This window comes from Urocitellus parryii (genome assembly GCF_045843805.1).
Source record: "Urocitellus parryii isolate mUroPar1 chromosome 13 unlocalized genomic scaffold, mUroPar1.hap1 SUPER_13_unloc_11, whole genome shotgun sequence".
Taxonomy (NCBI): Eukaryota; Metazoa; Chordata; class Mammalia; order Rodentia; family Sciuridae; genus Urocitellus; species Urocitellus parryii.
Window position 1 is genome coordinate 2710349 of NW_027551763.1, and position 7555 is coordinate 2717903.

The 7555-nt window shown below is 42.5% G+C and overlaps 1 pseudogene; it reads left to right on the forward strand.

The window, feature by feature from the left end:
- Window positions 1–731: 731 nt before the first annotated feature.
- On the forward strand, window positions 732–2953 carry LOC144251342 (uncharacterized; annotated as a pseudogene).
- The last annotated feature ends 4602 nt before the right edge of the window (window positions 2954–7555 follow it).

The following is a 7555-nucleotide window of genomic DNA, read 5'->3' on the forward strand; positions in this document are numbered from 1 at the left end:
GAAGGTATGGAAACTATACATAGTTGGAGAGAGAGAAGTTCAGTAAATTTTTTAATGAACAAAACAAAAATGCAAATGCATGACAGTATTTATAATGAAAATTAAACTGTCATCAGGTTATGTTATCATATAATGTATGGCAGTCACTTTTTTAAAAATAATACTTTCGGTTACATAATGCTAATTATACAATTTTCACTATCCAGTACTTTGTGTAAAACCAGTCACAATAAACAAGATTTTTAGAGGCAAGAAGATGTATCAAAGTACATAATTGTGAAAAGCTTACAAGCTATTATGAAGCTGTATCTTAAAAATGCCTTTGGGAAATTAAATAGTCAACCAGTTTTCTAAGCTTTAAAAATATGATTTGAATAGAAATTTACATTTTAATATAAGAAATGAAAACACTGGTTAAATCATGATTAATCATTATTTTTTAAAGCTTTTAATGGCATGTACATGAGTGCATATAAAAATAAAGATACCAAGCCAGAAATTACTTTTGAAAGAGATGGAGCATCTCATAGCTTCTCAAGTCCACATAGGAGCTGGAACACAATGACTAGAAAATGGCTAGTTTTTTTTGTTTGTTTTTTTTTTTTAATTGAAGGAGAGTATATCAAAGTTATGAGTAAGACTTTAATGAGAAGAGTCTTGCTGCGGACAGGTTGATTGACTTCCTAGACAGACACACCCATCTTGAGATGCTAGGTGACTATGTGTCTCCAATGAGTCATTCCATCTCCAATGCAGGGCTGAACATAGGTAGGTGGAATATCATATGTATTGGGAAGTCTCAAACAAGCAGAATTGCCATTATGAGTGCCAATATACCAGGCTTTGCTGCATAATGGCTTCCATATTGTTGATTTTCTTGTTTCACACATATTTCAGAGATGTCTTCCAGCATCTCTACTTGACATGCACTGTCTCATCTTCCACAGCAACAGGACTCCAAGATGAAATCCAAGAATACTTGAACATTTGTGGTTTGTGGTAGGATGAGATTTGTTCTTATACATAGCAGGATAATTTTTTCAAGTGTCAGACCCAGAGACTTCCTGGATCCTACACATGTTTCCAGTAAACTTAATACTCTTGCTCTTAGGTTTTTCTGAGGTTCTAGTCCTAGTCATCTGTGAATCCTAAGGAATATTCACCCAACAAGTTCAAAGTGTCTTATGACTCATTTCAGTGAGATAGTTACATACAGAGATTTTTACCAGATCAGATGTTTGGTGGCATTCTGGTGATGCAGGGCATCAGCTGAACTGGGGAGAAACAACTGCACATATGCCAGTCACTTTTGACAATCTGTGGGCTTTTCAATTATCTGCACAGCATTTTTGGAATCATATCCTTCCTCTAAAGAATGGGAAATTTGCTCTGGCATCTATTATATGCTTCAGTGTATTACTGGAATACTTTGAAATGTACCATTGGGTAAACATCCACAAATATTTCTGTAAAAAAAAAGATTTAAAAAAAAAGTTCTGACTGATTCATTTAATTGTTACTTTACAAAAGAAGTTGCAATGAACAGTTACTCTTTTTGCTAATGCAAAGAATTGTAATGAATGTGGAGAGATTTGTACTTACCAACTATTGCTTCATCTAAATATGCATATAGATACTTGTAGAGAGTTCTTCATGTATGATAAATATTTCAAGATTTGTAGACAGATCTTTAACTTAAGTAATTGGATATATATAATATATATATATATATATATATATATATATATATATATATGTGTGTGTGTGTGTGTGTGTATGTGTGTGTAAATTAATATAAATTCAGAAACTCATAATCATTTCACCCTCTTTTAAATTCTAGGAAACATCCTTGTGATCATTTTAAAAAGCTTTATAAAGATAAAATTAAAGAAGTTCTTAATCCATGCTCTGATTTTCCACCTAACTTTTCATATTCAAGAAAAGCATTACAAATGTAAGGAATGTGTAACAGCTTTGAATAAAACTCCAAGCATTACTGAACACCAGAGAATTTATACTGGCGACATGGCATACAAATGTAAAGAATGTGGACAAGCTTTTACTTTTAGGGAAGACCTTATTGTGAACCAGAGTATTCACACTGAAGAGAAACCATACAAATGCAAAGAATGTGGCAAAGCTTTTAATGAAATATCACACCTTACTCAACACCAGAGAATTCATATTGGAGAGAAACCATATAAATGTAAAGAATGTTCCAGAGGTTTTACGGCTAGGCAAAGTCTTGTGGTGCACCAGAGAATTCATACTGGAGAAAAACCATACAAATGTGAAGAATGTGGCAAAGCTTTTAATGTAAGTTCAAAACTTATTATTCACCAGAGAATTCATACTGGAGAGAAGCCATACAAATGTAAAGAATGTGGCAAAGCTTTTACTCGTAGAGAAAGCTTGATTGTGCACCAGAGAATTCACACTGGAGAGAAGCCATACAAATGTAAAGAATGTGGCAAAACTTTTTTAACAGAACCTCAAAACTTACTGATCACCAGATAATTCATATTGGAGAGAAGCCACACAAATGTAATGAATGTGATAAAGCTTTTACTTTTAGGCAAAACCTTATTGTGCACCAGAAAATTCACCCTGGAGAGAAGGCATACAAATGTGAAGAATGTGGCAAAGCTTTGAAAGTAGCTGTCCATCCAGCTAACAGCAAGTGCAGAGCGAGCCAGCGAGGGGTGGACAAGGAGCTGGGGGACACCAACGAGTTCATCTGGAAAATATCAGTTGGGACCTGGCTCAGGAGAGGGTGCCATCCAGGTGGTCCCGGCCTGTGGAGATAATTATTTGTGGCAGGAGGTTTCTTTTGATTTTTGAAGGTTTGAGGAGAGTTGTGTCAGCTTTTCTTTTAGTGTTGCTGTTTCTCCCCAGGAACCGGGATGAGTCCCCAGAGCCGTGGCAGCCCCCTGCCGAGCTCCTTGCAAGCTAGTGATCTGTGGGCTCGGCAAGCTGCTGGGACAAACACCCCCAAGTCTCAGTGATGTGACACAGTGGGTCAATGCTCCTTGCTGGTGGGTCTCCTGGGTCCCTGTCGTCTTTCCAGTGTCTGACTTCTGGCCTCTTGCTTTTAGGTGACCCTGGCCCTTGGTAGCCCTGCCTTTCTGTTTTCTTGGGTAGGGCAAGAGAGAGGGTCCCGCAGGACATTTCAGGGACTGGGCCTAGTAGAAGTGACAGTCCCTCTACCCTCTATCTGTGGGCAAGTGCTTGGGAGGTCCCATGGCCCCTGTCACTTCAAAGGAGCCAGCAGCACAGCATGTGGCACCATTGTGACACATGTGGAGAAAGCAGGGATGGTTCTTGGCTGTCCCAAGGTCTAAAGCATGGGTGGCCACCTCAGATGCCTGAAGGGCCAGGCGAGTGGCACCTGAGTGCAGTGAGCAGGAGCAAGGACAGGGCCACAGGTCAGCGCCAAATGGCCACTCCACATAACCTGGTGATCCAGCTTGGTGACACAGAACTCTGGCCACACTGGCCACATCATCCCACTCGTGCCAGCTGGCAGCCCGTGGTCTGGGAGAGGAAGCGCACTCCAGAGTTGGCTCCGCTCTCGAGTCAGTACCTGTCAGGATAAGTGAGCCCAGCCCAGCCCGCTATTTTTAAAACTGAAAGTTCTGTGCTGCGTCAAAGAAATGGAAGCTAAAAAGAGAAATGCGGGTGACGTGAGGACACGCTCAGGAGAGGACATGGTGTCCTTTCACAGAAGCAGCCCAGATGCAGGCATCCCCGACCTCCTCACTGCCCAGCTGACCCCACCACGCCAACGCCCTGCTCTTCCCCTCTTGGACTCACATCCCTGCTCTCGCCATCTGTATGCTTCTGAGCACAGATATCCACTGAGCAGTTCTATAGTAGGAACAAATAATATTCTAGCGATAAATGTCAGTGTCTGCCCCAGGGAATATCAGTGAATCATGTGTATTATTATTAGAAATAATAATAAGCATTTATTGAGCAGTTATTATGTGCCAAGTGCTACTTATGTCTCTTTACAATAATCAACTCACCCTATCCTCATGATATCCTGCAAGATTCCAGTATTACTCTTCTGTTCAAGGAAACTGAGGCACCGGTCACTTGTCTTATTCCTCCACTAGTATAACCAGAATTTGTACTGAACCAGCAAGGCTCAGACCTGTGCTTATTGTCTGCAGAGATGTATCTCTGCTTTCAGGGCAGGCTGATTGTAATTTTCCAGTAATAGGAACCCGTTAGTGATCATAAAATTTTACAATTGTCATGTTTTCAAAGGTGTATTGGTTACCTGTTATTTATGAGAGGCAAGATGATGCATAAATGAACCCAAGAACAATAGAGGAAGACCATTATTGAGTGGCATTAAAAATAAACTCGGAATGCCCACAGCACATACTCTGGCAGAGGTAAAGAGGGCTTGGGGAACAGCATGTCTAGGTCTTCATACGTGTAGTGTCTCATAATGTTGGAGAAGGCTTCCTGGCTCTGGCATAATGTCCCAGGGATATTCTACCACAATGAGGGGTCATGCTTTATATCTCCCTCCCAAACTTAGTGGGATTGAAATTGAAGAGTGGCTCTCCATGCTGATTTCACAAACGGACACTGTTTTGAATCCTGCTAAGTTGTCAAGGGGCGATAGAACTTAGAACACTCCACCATGGCTGGCCAGCAAGAACTTCAGCTTTGGGAAGCCCTCAGTTAGTCTGGATTCTTTCTCTGAATGCAGTTTTGTAATCCTGGAGATGTGCTACCTGATACAGGGCTTGATGGTTCAGGATAAGCCGCCATCCCTCTGCTTATCCAGCCAGTCCTTACTTTTGATCTCAAGGAGGGAATATCCCTTCTGCAGGTGATGCCCTTGACACCTCTGTGCCAGTTTGACAGGCTCCCTAAGGGACTGCACCTTCCTTTCAACTTAGGGATTCGTTTCTGTTAGCTGATTAATTACGTAGGATCTGCCCAGCCATGCTCCTCTTCTAGACCATGATCCTGTAACTGATCATCTGTTGACCACTCTTCCTAGGCACCGCCTTCCTAAGTGTGTTCTGTGAATATGCCTATCAGATCCACACAGCCATGCACAGGGCCCCCAACCTTCCTTGATAGATGAGAAAACCCAGGTCCTGCTGAGCAGCCATGAAGCAAGCCACATCACATGGTCTGTGACGGGTGGAGCCAAAATTCAAATGGGAACAATGGCTTGAGAGTCCTTGCATTGAACTTCAAGATTGTCACCCTTCTTTAAAAGTTTCTGGGCAGCATCTGGCAAAGCCCTAACTGAATTCTAGGAGTTTAACAAGTCTTCGTGAGTGAGCAAGTGCATGATTTGACAAGCTCTTACCTCACCAAGTCACCCTGGTCTACCTGCTGAGTGCTTTTATGTGACGAATATTTAAGCTGAATTTTGACTGGTAGACGGACTGACACAAGAATTTGCAGACAAAACTAGGCCTGTGGGACATTTCTGACCCCACCATCCTAAGGGTCAGCAGTTGGAGAAGGTTCATTTTTGTGCCCCCTCTTTACAATTGTAGAGAATCCTGAATAGACTGTGGCAGGGCTTTATGATGGACTGAGTCACGGGAAGACAAAGATGGAGAAAACTCCCCCATGGAGCAGTTAGTTCCTCTCATGCTTGGAGAGCTAAGCGCGGCATCCCTGGGGAAATTGCATCTCCCTTAATATGTACAGGGAGCAGAGCCCATTGGTTAATGGTCTGGGATTTGAGGGCAGAATTAGCCAATTAGAAGGTAACGTATGGTTGTAGGCACAGGGGCCTGGGATAACCTTCACCTGCTGGCTACTTAACCAAATTAGCATCAGCCAGTTATCGATTTTCTGCTTGTAAAATCGCAAATTTTTCTGAGTTCTGAAGCTGTCTGAGATGGTGTATATGCCACTTAGGATGCCAGTGGTGCCATTGCTTCGGAAGCGATGTGTCAGAGCCTGGTCTCAGGATGAGGCGAGGTTTTACAAGCAGATCTGCAAGACCCTGTACTAGAGCACCCTCTGCCCTCTGATCTGAGAAAGATGATGTCGGGCGAGGGGATGGCACTTTCATTTCAATTCTCTGATGTGGCTCAGGCAGGCTGCATCATGAACCTTCTGAGAGGGGTTCTTACCCCCATTCCTTGGGGTTCAGTGGATTTCAGGAGGCTGGTATTTAGAGAGATGCCCTGATTCCACAGCTCCCAACCTTTGGCACCCTCCTCTGAGTTTGCCGGCAGGGATGATAATGAGCTTTCTTCAGCTGCCTGTGTGCAGTGGTTGAGAATGGGGTCCAGTGTCAGAGTCTGGTTTCCTGAGAAGCAGATACCCAGTCAAGGACTCCAGCACAAGCTGTTGATGTGGAGGACTGGTCTTGGAAAAATACTGATAGGGCGGGGAAACAGGCCCAGGAAGAGAGAGCTAAGGAAAGGTAACTCATGCCAGATACACAGTGGGGTTGCAGCTCAGATCCAAGCGGGGACTGGGAGGCAGCTTGTGCCCCCCAGTCGTCTCACCTGAAGGGAGAGGGAGCCGGGTATTTAAGCACCCTTCCACCTGTCAGTGATTGAGGGCTGCTCCTGCCATGTCAGTTTCCCAACACTTGTTACTGGCACCAATCTCACAGTGAAGTAGTCTTCCATGGTTTTTAGAGAAATATCCAGGGAAAAAAAAGAAACCCCAATGTCCTCCCTGGCGGGGCCTAAGGGTAATGGACAGGGCTTAGACTGTGTACAGACTTAGAGGAAATTTAGACCTGAACTCAAGTCCTGACTCAACCCAGCCTAACTGTACATCTGGGGCAAGCTGGTGACCTCTAAAGCTTTAGGTCCCTGCTCTGTAAACTCTCTCTTACATTACTACACACTTCTCAGAGCCACTGAAGACAGTAAGTGAAATCATACACATATAGTGAGCTTAGCACACAGCTCTTGGCATATGGTAAATACTCAAAAATGTCAGTTTTCCTTGTTAAGTATTATGGGATGTATTCTCTGTGTCAGTGCGTGTGGTACTCAGTGTAAACAGGCAAGGAAAAGAGCTAAGGCCTATCCTCATGGATTGTATGATCTTTGCTTACTGGACTATAAGTTCATTTCTTACCCGAGTTACACCTTGCCGGGAAGGGTATCATATACTTTGATATTTCAAAGCTGATAACCTAACTTTCTGACTGATAGATAAAGTAAGTAGCCCAAGTATTTGCAAAGACAAATTTGAGCCTATGGAAGTAATTGTAAATTTAAAATTATATGGTAGCCAAAACTCACAAAAGTCAAAGAAGCAAGTAAAATTAATTTTAACAATGTATGTATTTTGCCCCACGTATATAAATATGTGTGTGTATGTATTAGCAGTTCAATGTGTAATTAACATAAAATTATAGTTAGGTATTTTTTTATTCTTGTTCAGTTACCAAAATCCAATTGTTTTTTATTCTATCAGTGTCTAAAATTGGGACTAGCTGCATTTCAGGTGCTCAATAGCTACCCCTGGCTTGTGACCACCGTAGTGGGCTATGGTGCAGAGGCCCAACAGGCCTTAGGTTCTATTAGAAGTCATATCCAAA